This window comes from Crotalus tigris, unplaced genomic scaffold (assembly GCF_016545835.1).
Source record: "Crotalus tigris isolate CLP2741 ecotype Arizona unplaced genomic scaffold, ASM1654583v1 scf7180000018259.218504, whole genome shotgun sequence".
NCBI classification, from domain to species: domain Eukaryota; kingdom Metazoa; phylum Chordata; class Lepidosauria; order Squamata; family Viperidae; genus Crotalus; species Crotalus tigris.
Window position 1 is genome coordinate 109,379 of NW_024096908.1, and position 19,084 is coordinate 128,462.

At 45.9% G+C, this 19,084-nt stretch overlaps 1 protein-coding gene across 4 annotated transcripts in view; it reads left to right on the top strand.

The window, feature by feature from the left end:
• The window catches only part of SHD (Src homology 2 domain containing transforming protein D), a 69,581-nt gene that overhangs the window by 14,157 nt on the left and 36,340 nt on the right, over positions 1 to 19,084 (top strand). The gene's annotated exons all lie outside the window — the stretch shown is intronic.

Sequence of the window (19,084 nt, forward strand, 5' to 3'; positions counted from 1 at the left end):
AGCAGGAGGTTGGACTAAATGACCTCCAAAGTCCCTTCCAACTCTCTTCTTCTTCTTCTTCTTCTTCTTCTTCTTCTTCTTCTTCTTCTTCTTCTTCTTCTTCTTCTTCTTCTTCTTCTTCTTCTTCTTCTTCTTCTTCTTCTTCTTCTTCTTCTTCTTCTTCTTATTCTTCTTCTTATTATTATTATTATTATTATTATTATTATTATTATTATTATGGATCATCGCACAGTCAGCCGGATGTTCAGACTGGATTTGGCATTTTGTCTACCTATCGAGTCCTTACCCAGGACCTGGGATAGGCAGATGTGGATGTTTGATGGTATTACAGATATCGTTGAAGGATGGAAGCAGTTCCTAATAAGGCCGCCTTTTGCAATTGACTAATAGCGAATTTGTCAATGCCCATGGTGTTCAAGTGGTGCTCCAGTTGTTTTGGGATTGCACCTAAGGAGCCTATTACTATTGGTACTACCCTTGCTTGCTTTTGCCACAGTCTTTCTATTTCTATTTGTAGGTCTTTGTATTTTGTTATCTTCTCCAGTTCTTTGTCGTCTATTCTGCTGTCTCCAGGCACTGCCACGTCCACTATCCAGACTTTTTTGTCTTTTTTATCGACAATTGTTAAGTCTGGGGTGTTATGTTGCAGGTGCTTGTCTGTTTGAATTCTGAAGTCCCAGAGCAGTTTAATTTTATCATTTTCTATGACTTTCTCTATTTTATGATCCCACCAATTTTTTCTTACAGGCAAATGATATTTTTTGCAGATCTTCCAATGCACCATTGTAGCTACTTTGTCATGCCGCTGCTTGTAGTCAGTTTGTGCAATCTTCTTGCAGCAGCTTACCAAGTGGTCCACTGTTTCTTCAGCTTCTTTGCATAGGCGGTACTTACTGTCTATTGCTGTCTTCTCAATTTTGACTTTATATGCATTTGTCCTTAAGGCTTGGTCTTGTACTATTATTATTATTATTATTATTATTATTACTATTACTATTACTATTATTATTATTATTTTGTGAGCGTGCATTGGATTGTGGGATGTTCACACCCAGCCCTGCCCTCCTTTTCATTACATTAACACAAATTAATACACCCAGCCCCTTCGCACTACCCCCAGGTTCTGCTGTTTTGTCCTTTGAAAGAAATACAGGGGGTCCTCAACTTACGACCGATCACTTAGCGAATGTTCAAAATTACAACATACCTGGGAAAAAACCAACAACCTCCATTTTAATCTTAAAATGGGGATTTAAGACCCCAATCCGAAGTTATAACAGCCACTCCTTCTCCATAGTCATGTGACAAATACTTCAGGCATTACGACCATTTGTAGCATCCCACAGTGACATGACTCCATTTAATAATAATAAAGATAAAGTTGGAAGGGACCTTGGAGGTCATCTAGTCCAACCCCCTACTCAGGCAGGAAATCCTATACCATTTCGGACAAATGGCTGTCCAGTCTCTTCTTAAAAACTTCCAGTGTTGGAGCATTCACCGTTTCTAGAGGCAGGTTGTTCCACTGGTTAATTGTTCTCACTGTCAGGAAGTTTCTCCTTAGTTCTAGGTTGCTTCTCTCCTTGATCAGTTTCCATCTGTTTCCATTTTACGACGCTTTTGCCCCAAAGTGGCACTTAGTTCATTTGTCGGCAAAACGACGCCATAGCTAACTATGGAGCCACTTAACGACCACCGCATTCACACTTATTACTGCCATGTTTGCTTAAAGATGGCCACAAAAAAAAAAAGAGAAAGTAAAGTAAAATCAGGCTGGTCACATGAGCGACTCATTTTACGACCATAATGGGCAAGCTTGATTTATAGTCGTAACTTGGGGAACTACCTATGCTCAGAGCAGTTGCTCCTTTAACAAATCGAAGGCATCCTGGGGGAATTAAAAAAAAACAAAACAGGATAATGTTCCGCTCTAGAAAAAAATACAGACAACCACAATGAATCCCAAACTCTTCATTGCTAAGCAAGACAATTATTAAGTGAGGTTTGCTCCGTTTTGCAACTTCTTTGCCACCGTTGTTAAGTGAATCACTGCAGTTGCTAAGTTGGTAACATGGTCGTTAAGGGAATCTGTCTTCCCCCGTGGACTTTACTTAGCAGAAAGTCGCAAAAGGGAATCACATGATTCCCCTGGGGACGCTGCAACAGTCATAAGTACATGACAGTTTCCAAGCACCCTGATTTTGATCATGTGACCATGGGGATGCTGCGACGGTCGTTAATGTGAAAACTGGTCCTAGGTCCCTTTTTTCAGTGCTGTTGTAAGTTTGAACGGTCACTAAATGAACGGTTGTAAGCCGAGGATTATCTGTAACCCGAAGGAAACATTTTGCAAGCAGGTTTGGCCCTTTTTTCTCTCCCTGTTCCCCCAGTGTCTTATCTTCCTGACTTTTGAGCCTAAGTTTTGAGAAAGAACTCACAAAAATGGCTTTTTAAGGTGTGCCACAAGAAAAACTGACAATAAAGCTTATCTTATCTTAAAAGCAGGAAGATCCCGAAAATTGGAGCATCAGAAGGCGCCGCTATAAAAAAAAAAAATCAAATCAATGATGTGGTGTCTCAGGCAGTTGTGATGGATGTTACTGACAACACAAACCATTTTTTAAAAAACAAAACAGCAACAACATTCTTCCTGAAGGGCTTTGACTAGATCGCTGCTGCCGTTTTGATCTGTGGCCTTCCTTCCCACATCAATCATGCGCTTCGACACTCAGTTGTCAAGTGGTTTGTGTCTGCCCGTGGAGGGAAAGGAGCAAGGCTTCGGAAGAACTGTTGATTGGCTTGTTTGTGGGGCTAGTCCTCATTAAACCTGGAAGAGTGGTGTTAGAGAGTAGAAAGCAAAATGGAGTAGAACTTCAGTTGCTATTATAATAATATTTTGTCTGTTGGTTCAGGTGCCAAATTAGAAATTAGGAGATGGTGAATTCTACTCCCACCTTAGGCAGGAAAGCCAACTGGGTGACTTTGCGCCAATCACCAGGAAACAGTGAGTTCTAGTACTGCCTTAACCATGAAAGCTGGCTGGGTGACTTTGTGGCAATCACCAGGAGACAGTGAGTTCTAGTACTGCCTTAACCATGAAAGCCGGCTGGGTGACTTTGCACCAATCACCAGGAAACAGTGAGTTCTAGTACTGCCTTAACCATGAAAGCTGGCTGGGTGACTTTGTGGCAATCACCAGGAGACAGTGAGTTCTAGTATTGCCTTAACCATGAAAGCTGGCTGGGTGACTTTGCGCCAATCACCAGGAGACCGTGAGTTCTAGTATTGCCTTAACCCCGAAAGCTGGCTGGGTGACTTTGCGCCAATCACCAGAAGATGGTGAATTCTAGTCCCACCTTAACCGTGAAAGCCCACTGGGTGACTTTGCTCCAATCACCAGGAGACGGTGAGTTCTAGAACTTAACCATGAAAGCTGGCTGGGCGACTTTATGCCAATCACCAGCAGTTTATAACTTCAAGTATTCACTTAACGACCGTGGCAGGAAAGGTCTCAACGTCTGGCATGATTTACTTAACAACCACTGTGCTTGACAAAGGAAATATCAGTCCCAATTCCCGTTGCTAAGCAAGGCAGTTGCTAAGTGGGTCAGCCCAGATTCGTTACCTTTTTTTTATCACCAATTGATAAGCCAATCATTGCAGTCATTACGCAAATCCAGCTTCCTCCATTGACTGCTAATCCGAAGCCAGTTGAGAAAGGTGCAAATGGGGAATCACGTGACCCCAAGACGCTGTAATCATCATAAATAGGAGCCAGAATTTCGATCGTGTGACCACGGGCATGCTGCTATCGTCGTAACTGTGAGGATCGGTTTTCAGTCACGTTTTTCGTGGCCACAAGATCCGAGGACGCTGCAACCTTCGTAAATACGTGCCAGTTGCCAGGCACCCTAATTTTGACGGTTGTAAGTGTGAGGACCAGGCTTTTTCGGTGCCGCTGTAACTTTGAGCAGTCGCTAAACGAATGGGCGTTAAGTTGAGGACTGCTCATAATTAACATAGATTGTGGCTCGTCTGCATTTAACGTGCTTCTATGTGTCTGTACCCAGGTGGGATAATAATAATAACAACAACCACCACCACAACAATAATAATAATAAAAGTTGGAAGGGACCTTGGAGGTCATCAAGTCCAACCCCCTGCTCAGGCAGGTAACCCTATACCATTTCGGAAAAATGGCTGTCCAGTTTCTTCTTAAAAATTTCCAGTGTTGGAGCATTCACCGCTTCTGGAGGCAGGTTGTTCCACTGGTTTTGAAACAGTAAAAAAAAAACAACTCTTAATTTTTAGCCCCACAGGGGAAAAAAAAAAGGCTGTTCAAAAGAGACCCCCAAATGTTTTCATTTTACATCCTCAATTTTCCCTCCTGTCCTTTTAAAAATTATATCCCTGCAGAGGTGCCGTTGGAGGGCTCATAAATAGGATACTATTTTTTGATTAATTATGTAATCCTAATATGTTTATGATATTATTCATGAGCTTGTTTAACATGGTTTAATTTGTCGGCTCCCCATGGAGGCCCCCGTTGCACTGCAAGGGGACTCGTAAAGAATTCCATAAATAAAATATTCCTGGGGAGGAAACGATTAAAAAAAAAAAAGACCGGATTAGGCTTCTCTACGTCTTGCATCCCATTTCTGTGGCGTCTGAGATGGATGGGAATTGTAGCACGCTACAGATAGTCCTCGAGTTATGACGACTTTGATGGTTCAAAGTTATGCGATGGCATTGAAAAATGTGACTTGCAACCAATTCTTGCACGTGCAACCGACACGGCGTCCCCCATGATCAAAATTTGGGACCCATGGCAACTGACTCGTATTTATGACGGTCTAAGTTATAATAATAATAATAATAAAATTGGAAGGGACCTTGGAGGTCATCTAGTCCAGCCCCCTGCTCAGGCAGGACACCCTATATACTATTTCAGGCAAATGATTGTCCGATCTCTTCTTAAAAACTTCAAAACTTCATTTCGATTGGAGAACCCACAACTTCTGGTGGCAAGCTGTTCCACTGGTTAATTGTTCTCACTGTTAGGAAGTTTCTCCATAATTCCTGGTTGCTTCTCCCTTTGATCAGTTTCCAACTGTTGCTTCTGGTCCTGCCTTCCGGTGCTTTGGAAAATTAGTTGACCCCCCCCCTCTTTTTTGTGCTAGCTCCTCAAATATTGGAAGACTGCTATCAGAATAACAGAGATGGAAGGGACCTTGGAGGTCATCTAGTCCAGGGCTTTTCAACCAGCGGTACGGGTACCACCTGTGGTACATGGGCACCTGGCAGGTGGTACGCGACCATCCTAGAAAAGTGGTAGTGGGGGAGGGGAATGAACTGAACCGGTGGCAGCAACGCACAAGCCTGAGCGAGAGACGGCTGGAGCTGCAGGGCCGTCAGGGCTCAGCGGAAGCACCAGGATCAGTGCCGCTTTCCAGCTGATTGGCGCTTCTTCGGGGCTGTCAGGGCTCAGTGGAAGCGCCAGGATCAGCGCCAGGCTCCAGCTGGAAAGCAGCACTGATCCTGGCGCTTCTGCTGAGCCCTGAAGAAGCACCGATCAACTGGAATGTTGCAGCATCTCCAGAGTCTTGTGATTTACATTCAGATGCTTGGCAACTGATTCATATTTATGATGGTCACGGTGTCCCAGGGTCATGTGAAGCTACCAAAACCTGCTGCAACCACCCAGCAGACGGGGGGAGTAAAAACCAAACACCCTCCTCACCCCACTCCCGCTGCCAATCCTCAACAGAAATGCTCACAACAATGAAAACCTCGGAGGAAGAGCACAGCCAGGCGAGCAGGCAGGTGTGTCTTGTTCGGCTGTGGCTTGGGGGGCAATTTTTCAGTGCCATTGTAACTTCGAACAGTCACTAAGAGAACTGTGGTAAGTCGAGGACTACCTGTACTTTGTCACTTTTTTCCTTTTTTTTTTTTTTGATCAAGTTTTTGACACCTTGCTGGTGGTACTTGGATGTTTCATATCCTAAAAGTGGTACAATGGGTGAAAAGGTTGAAAAGCCCTGTTCTAGTCCAACCCTCTGTTCACACAGGAAGCCCGCTGTCATTTGATGGATGGATTTTGTGCTATTTCATTGATCAAGGGATTCTTAGCAGTTTCTTGCCCTGGAGAGTGGCCTGTAATCCGACAATAATTACAGGCAGTCCTTGACTTACAAATATTCGTTTAGCAACCATTCAAAATTACAAGGGCACTGAGAAAAAAGTTCTCGCATTTACGACCGTCAAAATTCAGCTGCTTGGCAACCGGCAAGTATTTAAGATGGCTCCAGTATCCTGGGGTCACATGATCCCCATTTGCAACCTTCCCAGCTGGCTTCCGACAAGCAAAGCCAATGGGAGAAGTCAAGTTTGCTTAACGATGACATGTTTCACTTAACGACTGCAGTGATTCCCGTCACAACTGTGGTACGAAAGATTGTAAAATCAGGCCCAATTCTCTCAACAATCGTCTTGCTGCTTTGCCTCCAGCTTCAATTTTTTTTTTGAAAATATAGGCAGTCCTCGATTTATGACCACAACCGAGCCCAAAACCTATGTTGTTAAGGGAGACATCAGGTGAGTTTTGCCCCAATTTGCGACCTTTCTTGCCACGGTTGTTAAGCGACTCGCTGCAGTTGATAAGTTAGGAACACGGTGGTTAAGTGAATCTGGCTCCCTCCCTTGACTTTGTTTGTCACAAAGTCACAAAAGGGGGGGGGTCACATGACCCCAGGGACGCTGCGACCGTCATAAGTATGAATCAGTTTGCAAGCGCCTGCATTTTGATCACATGACCATGGAGGAAGCTGCAAAGGTTGTAACTGTGAAAAACGGCCGTAAGTCACATTTTTCAGTGCCGTTGTAACTTTGAACGGTCACTAAACGAACCGTTGTAAGTCGAGGACTATCTGTCGGAGAAATATCTACTTTTAAAGTCAAAGCAGCAGCAGCAGGACACATATTCCTCAAGTTAGGACTGGCTGCTTTGTTCGAAGTTATGACGGATCCCCCAAAAAGCCCTGGCCTGGGGAATTCTGGGAGTTGAAGTCCACACCTCATAAAGTGGTTGAGCTTCAGAAAAACTGACATAGTTGCTTGGGTGTCACCCAAATGGGTCAAGAAGTCAGTTTGGAAAGATGGGTTCAGCGGGTCGTGTGAATGAGACACTGTTCTGACGTGTGGATCCGCTTTCAGTTTAAGGTTTTTCCCGTTTTGACCAGTTACTAGGCCTCAAGGAGGGAGAAATACTGGAGGGTGTCGAAAAAATCCAGATGCCATGGAAAAAAAGGGGTGGGTGGGCTTCAGTTACACAGACATGGCTGCCATTTTGATTTTATTTCATACACTCCCTCCCAATCTGATGGATGGCCCCGCTTGGAGCAGAATGCCCTTTTGGGTTTAGGGATGTTGGTGCACAAAAGGGAACCCTGATTCCCTTTTTCTCTCTTCTTGCCTGGACTTGCTTTGACCAGACGTGTTTTTGAAAGTGCTGGGCTGTTTGGAAAAGTGTTAATTGCCTTGAAGGGATTCCTCACATCGCCTTCCTTTCCTTTCCCTTCCCTTCCCTTCCCTTCCCTTTCCTTTCCTTTCCTTTCTCTTCCCTTCCTTCCCTTTCCTTTCCTACCCTTCCCTTCCTTTCCTTCCATTTCCTTCCTTTCCTTTCCCTTCCTCCTTCCCTTCCTTTCCTTTCCTTTCCCTTCCCTTCCCTTCCTTTCCTTCCATTTCCTTTCCTCTTTCCCTTTCCTTTCCTTCCATTTCCTTCCTTTCCTTTCCTTTCCCTTCCTCCTTTCCTTTCCTTTCCTTCCCTTCCTTTCCTTCCTTTCCTTTCCCTTCCTCCTTTCCTTTCCTTCCCTTCCTTTCCTTTCCTTTCCTTTCCTTCCTTTTTCCTTCCTCCTTTCCTTCCCTTCCCTTCCTTTCCTTTTCTTCCTTTCCTTCCATTTCCTTTCCTTCCTTTCCCTTCCTTCCTTTCCTTTCCTTTCCTTTCCCTTCCTTTCCTTTCCCTTCCTTCCTTTCCTTTCCTTTCCTTTCCCTTCCCTTCCCTTCCCTCCCTTTCCTTTCCCTTTCTTTCTTTCCCTTCCCTTCCCTTCCCTTCCTTTCCTTCCATTTCCTTTCCTTCCTTTCCTTTCCTTTCCTTTCCTTTCCTTTCCCTTCCTCCTTTCCTTCCCTCCCTTCCCTTCCCTTCCCTTCCTTTCCTTCCATTTCCTTTCCTTCCTTTCCTTCCTTACCTTTCCTTTCCCTTCCTCCTTTCCTTCCCTCCCTTCCCTTCCCTTCCCTTCCCTCCCTTCCCTTCCCTTCCCTTCCTTTCCTTCCATTTCCTTTCCTTCCTTACCTTTCCTTTCCCTTCCTCCTTTCCTTCCCTCCCTTTCCTTCCCTCCTTTCCTTTCCTTTCCTTTCCTTTCCCTTCCCTTCCCTTTCTTTCCTCTCCCCCCCTCTTCTTCTCCTATTCTTCTCTCTCTTCCCTTCCCTTCCTTCCCTTCCCTTCCCTTCCCTCCCTTCCCTTCCCTTCCCTTCCTTTCCTTCCATTTCCTTTCCTTCCTTACCTTTCCTTTCCCTTCCTCCTTTCCTTCCCTCCCTTTCCTTCCCTCCTTTCCTTTCCTTTCCTTTCCTTTCCCTTCCCTTCCCTTTCTTTCCTCTCCCCCCCCTTCTTCTCCTATTCTTCTCTCTCTTCCCTTCCCTTCCTTCTCCTCTCCTCTCCCCTCCCCCATCTCTCTATGCATCTTTTTGCACAGACGGATGCTGATGCCTGACCTAGAATGTCACACTCTGCAAGCTGAGATCACAGTTCGATTGTATTCACACTGCTTCCCTTGCAATTCTCTGCTTCCTGTTTTTTTTTGGGGGGGTGGGGGTGGGGGAGGCTAACTCTGAAGCAACCCCCAGTAGGGACCCTCGTAAGATTAGGAGCTACCTACACGCTCTCTCCCCAAAAAGAGAATAATTATTTAAAAAAACCCAAAACAGCCAGTTAGCTTAACGGTTCCATGCACAGATTTTTTTTACTTTAAACAGATCTCCTGGTGCACTTAAAAAAAAGGGGGGATTTATTCAAAGAGTCCAGTCCACATGAAAGGCAAACAGGAGCATTGTTCCTTTTCAAACAGGCTTTCCTTTGATCCAGGTGTTTAAAAGGTCTCTCGGGCATGTTTTGTGCCAAGTCGCCAGCCGATTAAATTGCTTTGCTTTCAGATTTTCCGAATCAAGAAGAGGCAATTCCCTCAACCCTCAAATCCGGTCTTCCAGCTTAAGGAGCAGGGGTTGGACTAGAAGACCTCCAAGGTCCCTTCCAAACGTATTGTTCTGTTATTTTGTGCCCTATGGGAGCATTGTGTCCAAAGGCCGAGAGACAGTCCAAAGAAAAGAACGGGCTGCGTGTCTCTCAGCCTTGTCAACTTTGAGATGGGGTGGGCTTCCCCCCTTCCAGAATTCCCCAGCCAGCTACGGTTCTTGCCTTTCAAAAGGAAATAAGATTCTAGTCCCTAAGGTTCCAGAGAAGGAGGAAGGTCTTTGGAGCATCTTGGTTTTGTTTCGCCTGACTGGCTATCGTATCGTTTGGTTTGTGAACGCTGCATCCGGGACAGACAGACACACACACACACACACACACACCGCTAGTTGTGATTTATAGGCAGTCCTTGACTTACGACCACAAGTGGGACAAGAACATCCATTGCTGAGATACACTGACAGACAGAGGATGCATGATAGATTGACAGATCAATGACATATGTATCTATATTTATATCTCTTTATACTAGCTAGCTAGCTAGCTAGCTAGCTAGCTATTAGCTCTATCTCTCTATCTATCTGTCTGTCTGTATCTATCTCTATATTAGCTATCTCTGTCTGTCTGTCTATTAGCTCTATCTCTCTATCTGTATGTCTGTCTGTATCTATCTATCTCTATATTAGCTATCTCTGTCTGTCTGTCTATTAGCTCTATCTGTCTGTCTGTATCTATCTATCTCTATATTAGCTATCTCTGTCTGTCTATTATCTCTCTATCTGTATGTCTGTCTGTCTATCTCTATATTAGCTATCTCTGTTTGTCTATCTTTATATCTCTCTATTAGCTCTCTCTCTCTCTATTAGCTCTCTCTCTCTATCTCTCCATTAGCTCTCTCTATCTATCTCTATTAGCTCTCTTTCTGTCTTTCTCTCTTTATATCTATCTATTAGATCTCTCTATATCTTTATATCTCTCTATATCTGTATCTCTCTGTTAGATCTCTCTTTATCATCTATCTGTCTGTCTGTCTCTGTGTGTATCTATCTATCTATCTATCTCTGTGTGTGTGTGTGTGTGTGTGTGTGTTTTCAGCACGAAGCTGAAAACACCAGCCTGAAGATGATGAATGGGACTTCGTCGAAACGTCGCCAAGACACTTCCAATTTTACGCGGGAGAAAACCCGAACAACCAAAGACCTACATATATATGTATATGTATATATATATATATCTATATGTTTATATAAAGAGAGACTAGAGAATAATCGTATTGGAAGGGACCTTGGATGTCTTCTACTCCAATCCCTCGGTTAAACGGGAGGCCCTTTACCATTTAAGACAGATGGTTCAAACTCTGTCGTCACTAGCCCCGATTTTATGACCTGTGGTCAACGGGGAAGCCCGACTCACTTAACGACGGCGTGACTCGCTTAACAACTGCAGTGATTCACTTAGCAACCGTGGCAAGCAAAGTGGCCAAATGGAGCAAAACGCAGTTAAGCAAGGTCTTGCTTAGCGACAGAAATGTTGGGCCCGATTGTGGTCGTAAGTGGAGGACTACCTGAATTGCCCCCCCCCAGGTGGATCGCCCTTCCTTTTGGGCATGTTCAAAATGAGAATTTGAGGGTCCCTCGCCGAAGGAGCCTGGGGCAAATTTGGGGGCGTCTCTGAATGACTGTCCATTTCTGCTTCTGTGACCCGGTTTTCAGCTGGCGGAGCAAGGATTCGAATTTCTCCATGTTTGCATTTCACACTTAAGCTTCCTCCATCGCCACCCCCTTCAACCGCCTCCGGGCCTCCGATTTTAATTAAAATATCGACAGGGTTTACACGCCCTTCGCTCCTGACACTTAATTCACCTGCGATAATAGATCAGACCACTTAATATACAGTCTGATGAATCTATTCTCAATAATGGAGTCACAGGAAAGCCGAGCCCAGGAAAAAAAAACCAAGAAAAAAAAAACAGCAATCGGATGCAGAGATATTAAATGGTTGATTGGGTGGGTAGAATTCGAACCCGGGTCCAGCCCTGGGCCTTCCGGGGGGGAGGGGACAGGAGGGGGAGGCAAGGTCACGCCCGCTCCGCTGTGATGTCATCGTGCCAAAGGTAGGGGATTGGGGTCTCATGGCTTGGCAATCATCAGCCATGTTTGCACGATGGGTTTCATATCTTCATGGCTTGTTTTGTCGTCAGGGCTTGTGCCGTCATTATAGCTTGTTTTGTCACTGGGATTTGTTCTGTCATTGTGGCTGCTGCTGTTATGGTGGCTTGTGGTGTCATTGGGGCTTGTTCTGTCATCGTGGCTCCTGCTGTCATTGTGGCTTGCGCTGTCATCCTGGCTTGTGCTGTCATGGCTTGTTCTCATCCTGGCTTGTGCTGTCATGGTGGCTTGTTTAGAAATCATAGCTGGCTCTTTCACCATGGCTCCTGCTGTCATTGTGGCTTGTAGCTTTATCGTGGCTTGTGCTGTCATGGTGGCTTGTTCTACCATCATGGCTTGTCTGTCATTGTGATGTTTTAATATTATAGCTTGTTCTGTCATTGAGGCTTGTTCTGTCATCATGGCTCCTATTATCATTGTGGCTTGTACCATCATTGCGGCTTGTGCTGTCATTATGTCTTGTTGTGTCATCATGGCTTGTGCTGTTATTATGGCTTGTTCTGTACCGGCTGCCAACCTTTCATGGCCCTTCTTCTCCTCCTGGGGAGTCCAACTCCCATTATCCTCAGCTCGCACAGAATCTGGTGCAAAAGACTTATGGTTTAGGATAGAGCAAAGGTCTAAATGGGATGTATTCAATTAATTAAGACATTAATTAAATGAATGGGATTAAATTGCAATTCTGACGAAGTGCAGTTCCACTTGGCAAACCCTTGTCAAAAATTGGATTAAAGGGATCGAATTGAGGATAATGATGATGATAATGATGATAATAATAAAGTTGGAAGGTACCTTGGAGATCATCTAGTCCAACCCCCTGCTCAGGCAGGAAACCTTATACCATTTTAGACAAATGGCTGTCCAATCTCTTCTTAAAAACTTCCAGTGTTGGAGCGCTCATAGCTTCTGGTGGCAAGTAGTTCCACTGGATTCATTCGCGCTTAGAATTTAGGTTGGAGGGCAAGAATTTGGATTTATGGAGCAGAATGCCTCAACAGGAGATACGCCCAGAGTTTTCCCTCAGACTACAAAAACAAGTGTAGTACAGGCAGTTCTGGACTTATGCCGGTTCATTTAGTGACCGTTCAAAGTTACAACCTGCCTGAAAAAAGTGACTTACGGACCATTTTTCACACTTACGACTGTCGGTCGCCGGATGAAAATTCGGACGCTCGGCCACTGACTCGTCTTTACGACGGTCGCAGTGTCCCAGGGTCACGTGATTTCCCCTGTTGTGACCTTCCGGACAAGCAAAGTCCAAGGGGAAGCCCGTTTCACTTAACAACCATGTCTCTAACTGTAGTAATCAGTGCTAAGTCATGGCAGAGTGCAAAGAAATGGCTGACTGCCTTCGCAGTGTTTATTGTTTTTATCGAGTTTTACAAGAAGCAAAAGTTACTGCATGACAATAGCATTTCATTGGTTAAACTCCTAACCAATCCTCAAGAGTAAAAAACCAGAGGCCAAAAACAGGGAATAGTTAATAGAATCTTGTTGTTTGCGAGCAAGCTGTTATCAGACAAGCAAGGTCACAAAGACCTGCGTACTTTCACATCGCTATGGTGATGTGAGGGGGGGGGGAGATAGATGCAGAGAAAAATAAGCGTTGGAGGGGCAGTTTTCCACACACGACCTTTGCCTGTCTCTCTTACCTCTATAGCTAACTTCATAGCTGGAGTGACTCACTTAACGCCTGTGGCAAGCAAGGTTGTAAAATGGGGCAAAGCTCACTGAATAAATGTTTCAGACTCAATTGTGGTCGTAAGTCGAGGACTCCCTGCAGAGTGGTGTTGCAAGACGTTGGCATCTTAAAGAGGGAGGGAATTCAACTCCCAGAATTCCCCAGCCAGCCATCCCAGTGGAATTCTGGGAGTTGAAGTCCGCCCCTCTTCAAGTGGCTGAGGTTGCCAAATGCTGGCTTCGCCTGATCCTGGTTGCTTCTTTTACTTTCTTAATTCCATGAAAACGCCTCCAGTGGACCCTCAAACAGATTAAAACCATAATGGAAAGGTACGTTGAAAGGTGCCAGGGCTCCAAAGCAATCACAGCATCCCGCTAAGAAATGCCAGGGCGGATTCAAATAATTAATCACATGCCTCAATTAATAAATGTAATAATTATCTCACCCAAACGGAGGGGGGGGGAAGCTAGAACGGTCTCCCTACCGTGGGGGTCTCTCAACATTGGCAACTTGAAGGAGGGGTAGGCTTCAACTCCCAGAATTCCCCAGCCCGCAGCCACCAACCTACCCTGCAGGACTGTTGTTCCAGGAATATAGGGGAGACAGGATAGCAGTCCTCCAGTATCTGAGGGGCTGCCACAAGGCAGAGGGGGTCAGGTTGTTCACCAAAGCACCAGAAGGCAGGACGAGAAACAATAGTTGGAAACTGACCAAAGAGAGAAGCAACCTGGAATTAAGGAGAAACTTCCTAACAGTGAGGACAATTAACCAGTGGAACAGCTTGCCACCAGAAATCATGGGTGCTTCATCACTGGAGGTTTTTAAGAGGAGACTGGACAGCTACCTAACTGAGATAGTATAGGTTCTCCTGCTTGAGCAGGAGGCTGGACTAGAAGACCTCCAAGGTCCCTTCCAGATTCTATTCTATTCTATTCTATTCTATTCTATTCTATTCTATTCTATTCTATATTCTATACTCTATATTCTATATATTAATAAGTACTTGGCATATATATATATGCCAAGTACTTATTAATTATTGCTTTAAAAGCAGACAAATACCTAAAATAAAATGTTGGTAATGGAATGCAGAGCAAAATAAACATACTCTTCTTCTGATATCTTTGTCCCTCTAAAACAGTGGTTCTCAGCCTGTGGGTCGGGACCCCATTTGGGGTCGAACGACCATTTCACCGGGGTCACCAAACAACGCAGTCCGCCATTCCCCCCCCCCTTTATTCTATTGGCTTTTGAAAGCCAATAGAATAGACTCTCTTGAATAGAGTCTAATTCTACTGGCTTTCCAAAGCCAATAGGAATTATCCATGCTGTCTCTGCCCTGCTGAGCCCGCCAAAAGTCCCATTCTGCAAACGGTGCTGCACCAGTTGAGTAGTCCTCGACTTACGACCGGTTGAGTAGTCCTCGACTTACGACCGGTTGGGGGGTTGCGGCATTAAAAAGGTTGAGAACCACTGATCTAAAACATGTAACTGAAGGTATCGCTTTTTAAAATCCTGGATGAAAAGCAAGCAAATCAACCTGGAAGTAGGTAAAAGAAATCACAATTGTGGAGTCCTTGGTGCTCTCTGAGCTTGGTTCTTTGCTTGCAGACTTTTCATGACCCAACTAGGTAACATTTTCAGTGCTAGAAGGGAATCAGTGGGGTTTGTGGGGAGGAGGAGGAGGAGGAGGAGGAGGAGGAGGAGTCCTTAGTATTCTCTGAACTTGGTGGCTTTCTTGCCACATTTTATGACCCAACTAGGTAACATTATCAGTGGGATTTGTGGAGAGGAGGAGGAGGAGGTGGAGGAGCACTGTGAGGTCCTTGGAGCTCTCTGAGCTTGCTACTTTCCTTGCAGACATTTCATTACCATCCTAGGTAACATCATCAGTGCCAGAAGGCAGTGGGATTGACTCTCTGTTTATACACAAGTGTTGGTGAGAGTGTTGTTTTCTCATTGGTAGTTCCTTGATTGGGCTGTTGTTTACTGTTTGACTGATTGTCTGAATTGGAAGTGCAAGCCACTGTATATAACCAGAGAACCAACCTTACTCCCTTCTAGCCCTGATGATGTTACCTAGTTGGGTAATGAAACGTCTGCAAGAAAGCAGTTACACTAAGAGAGCACTAAGGACCCCACAGTCGTCGTCGTCGTCCTCCTCCTCCTCCTCCTCCTCCTCCTCCTCCTCCTCCTCCTCCTCCTCCTCCTCCTCCTCCTCCTCCTCCTCCTCCTCCTTTCCACAAACCCCACTTCCTTCTACCACTGGTGTTGTTACCTAGTTGGATCATGAAACGTCTGCAAGAAACAACCAAGTTCAGAGAGCACCCAGGACCCCATCCTCCTCCTCCTCCTCCTCCTCTCCTCCTCCTCCTCCTCCTCCTCCTCTCCTCCTCCTCTTCCTTTCCACAAACCCCACTTCCTTCTACCACTGGTGTTGTTACCTAGCGGGGTCATGAAACGTCTGCAAGAAACAACCAAGAACACCCAGGACCCCCCCCTCCTCCATTCCACAAGTCCACCTTCCTTCCAGCTCTGATGATGTTCCCTAGTTGGGTCATGAAACGCCTGCAAGAAAACCACCCAGCTCAGAGAGCACCCAGGACCCCACAGCTCAGCCCCGATCTACAAATATTCTCTTCTAAATCACAGCCACCCAAGCTTCTGGCAGGGCCAGAAATCCTTTGCTGGTGGGGCATGCAATGTTTCTCTCCCCCCCCCCTCTTTCCCTGTTCCACACCTTCACTCCAACACAGCCTGGTTGTCTACGTGGAACAAGAAAAAGAGGAGAGCTGTCGTTTTTTGCAGTCCAGAGAACATGCCTTGGGCGTGGGAGATGGCCAAGAGAGAAGGAGTGGGGGGCACTGAAGGAAGAAGGATGTTTCTTTGGGCTCCCCCCCCCAACTCCGTCCCTTGGGTGCCGTTCGGCAGCACTCAATCGGTGCAAGCACGGAGGGGGAGAAGAGAGGCTAATGGCTTGGTTGGGGAGAGAATATATTATGTCTTGCCCTAACGATGGTCTTGGGGGCTTCCTCTGGCCCGTTTGAGCGCATCTAATGGGCCATTGGGCAGGTGGGCGAGAGCGTAGCCATTAGGGTCCCCTGAGAGAGCAAGGGGTGTGAGAAACACAACACAGCCTCCAAGCGTCATTAAGGGAAGCAGCAAGCAGTTTATTGAAAAACACACCTTCTTGCTAGAGCAGGTGGCTAGCAAAGCCGGCACAGCCCCCAAAATAGATCTCAACAGCGTTTTTATTCCCTCGACCCGAATCTCTCTCCCTTGCAGTCCCCTTTGACTAGGATCACAAAGTTCACAATCTTTCCGGAACGCCAAGTTCCCCCCCCCCTGTGAATCCCCTACCCGTGTTAGCAGGGTGTGCGTGCAGTTTTGCCTCGCCCACAGGCCCTCTTCTCTAGGGACCCATCTGGTTTTCATGGAACCCATAGGCATCAGCACTTAGTTTCATTATTAGAATAAAATAACAGAGCTGGAAGGGACCTTGGAGGTCATCTAGTCCAACCTCCAGCTCAGGCAGGAAACCCTACACCATTTCGGACAAATGGTTGTCTAGTCTCTTCTTTAAAACTTCCATTGTTGGAGCATTCACCATTTCTGGAGGCAGGTTGTTCCACTGATTAATTGTTCTCTCTGTCAGGAAGTTTCTCCTTAGTTCTAGGTTGCTTCTCTCCTGCCTTCAGGTGCTTTGGAATAGAATAGAATAGAATAGAATAGAATAGAATAGAATAGAATAGAATAGAATAGAATAGAATAGAATAGAATAGAATAGAAGGGACCTTGGAGGTCATCTAATCCAACCCCCTGCTCTGGTACGAAACTCTATACCATTTCAGACAAATGGCTGTCCAGTCTCTTCTTAAAAACTTCCAGTGTTGGAGCATTCACCGCTTCTGGAGGCAGGTTGTTCCACTGGTTAATTGTTCTCACTGTCAGGAAAATTCTCCTTAATTCTAGGTTGCTTCTCTCCTGCCTTCAGGTGCTTTGGAATAGAATAGAATAGAATAGAATAGAATAGAATAGAATAGAATAGAATAGAATAGAATAGACCTTGGAGATCATCTAGTCCAACCCCCTTGCTCAGGCAGGAAACCCTATACCATTTCAGACAAATGGCTATCCAGTCTCTTCTTAAAAAACTTCCAATGTTGGAGCGTTCACAGCTTCTGGAGGCAGGTTGTTCCACTGATTAATTGTTCTCACTGTCAGGAAGTTTCTCCTTAATTCCAGGTTGCTTCTCTCCTAGATTAGTTTCCATCCGTTGCTTCTTGTCCTGCCTTCTGGTGCTTTGGAGAATTAAGGGCAAGCTCTTGTGGTTAAAACTCTCAGCTAGCTTGCTTTAGGACCGCAGATACGTCCTGCCCTTTTCTCATAATTCTAAGCCTTATTGCATTTCTTAGTACTGGTGGTCCCTAAAAATGTATGATACCTGCAAAAGCAACATTTAGCTATTATTGCTTTTCCTACACGTGGCAGTGGGAGGGGGCATCTGACGGACAGGTATGGGGTGGAAGGCCCAGGAGGGCATGGCAGGGTGGTCTTCACTCAAAGTTGCCCCTTGAGGGCTGACGATGCACTCAAGGACAATTAGGGAGGATCAGAGACTACGGGGGTCCTGAACCAGCCCCGCTGGAGGGCTTTAATCAACCAACTAAGACAGCGGTTCTCAACCTGTGGGTCGGGACCCCATTTGGGGTCGAACGACCATTTCACGGGGGTCGCCAAACAATGCAGTCCGCCATTTTTCCCCCCTTTTCCTTAGCTATGCTACTCACTTTTATTCTATTGGCTTTTGAAAGCCAATAGAATAGACTCTCTTGAATAGAGTCTAATTCTATTGGCTTTCAAAAGCCAATGGGAATTGTCCAGGCTGTCTCTGCCCTGCTGAGCCCGCCAAAAGTCCCATTCTGCAAACGGTACTGCACCAGTTGAGTCGTCCTTGACTTACAACCGGTTGAGTAGTCCTCGACTTACGACTGGTTGGGGGTCGTGGCATTAAAAAGGTTGAGAACCACTGAACTAAGATGATCAAAGGCCTGGAGATTAAAACATACGAAGAACGGCTGCGGGACTTGGGTCTGGCTAGTCTAAAGAAAGGAAGAAATAGGGGAGACATGACAGCAGTGTTCCAGTATTTGAGGGGCTGCTACAAAGAAGAGGGGGTCACGTTATTCTCAAAAGCACCAGAGGGCAGGACGAGAAACAATGGTTGGAAACTGACCAAAGAGAGAAGCAACCTGGAATTAAGGAGAAACTTCCTGACAGTGAGGACAATTAACCAGTGGAACAGCTTGCCACCAGAAGTTATGGGTGCTCCATCACTGGAGGTTTTTAAGAAAAGACTGGACATTCACCTGTCTGAGACGGTATAGGTTCTCCTGCTTGAGCAGGGGGCTGGACTAGAAGATCTCCAAGGTCCCTTCAAGCTATATTCTATTCCACTTAGAGCTGGTTCATGGGTGGGCAGCAGCCCCCCCCCTTTTCGGCTGCTGTGTCTCTGCTTCAAAATGGCGGGGTGCCATCCTGACCAAGCTTTTTGCACGCACGCACGCACGCACGCACAATTGCACAACCCCAAGACGGAATTTGTGCAGCTGCTTTTTGTGGTTTGATGCCTAAGGCGCACACATCCTGGCTTGATGCACACCCCCCCCCCCCAGGCTTTGAAGAGAAAGCCCTGGACTGGAGGACAAAAAGCAGCATCGCACCACTGCGACGCAAAGTTTGTGGGTTTGCTAGACGTGTTGCGGGTGCGGCAGGCGGGTGAGGAAAGGGTGACATTGTGTGGGGATGGTGCTGCTTGGTAGGTGTGGATGTGACTTGTTCCTGGAATAAGCCCGTGACTCAAAGGGGGTTCAGCTCAGGTCAGTGACTCAGGCAAAGAAACAACAGGCAAATCTCATCTTGGAGAAGTCTCTTTAAAAGTAGTCCTCAAGTTACGACTGGTTGCGATCTTTCTTCCTATCGCAGTCCTTCTTT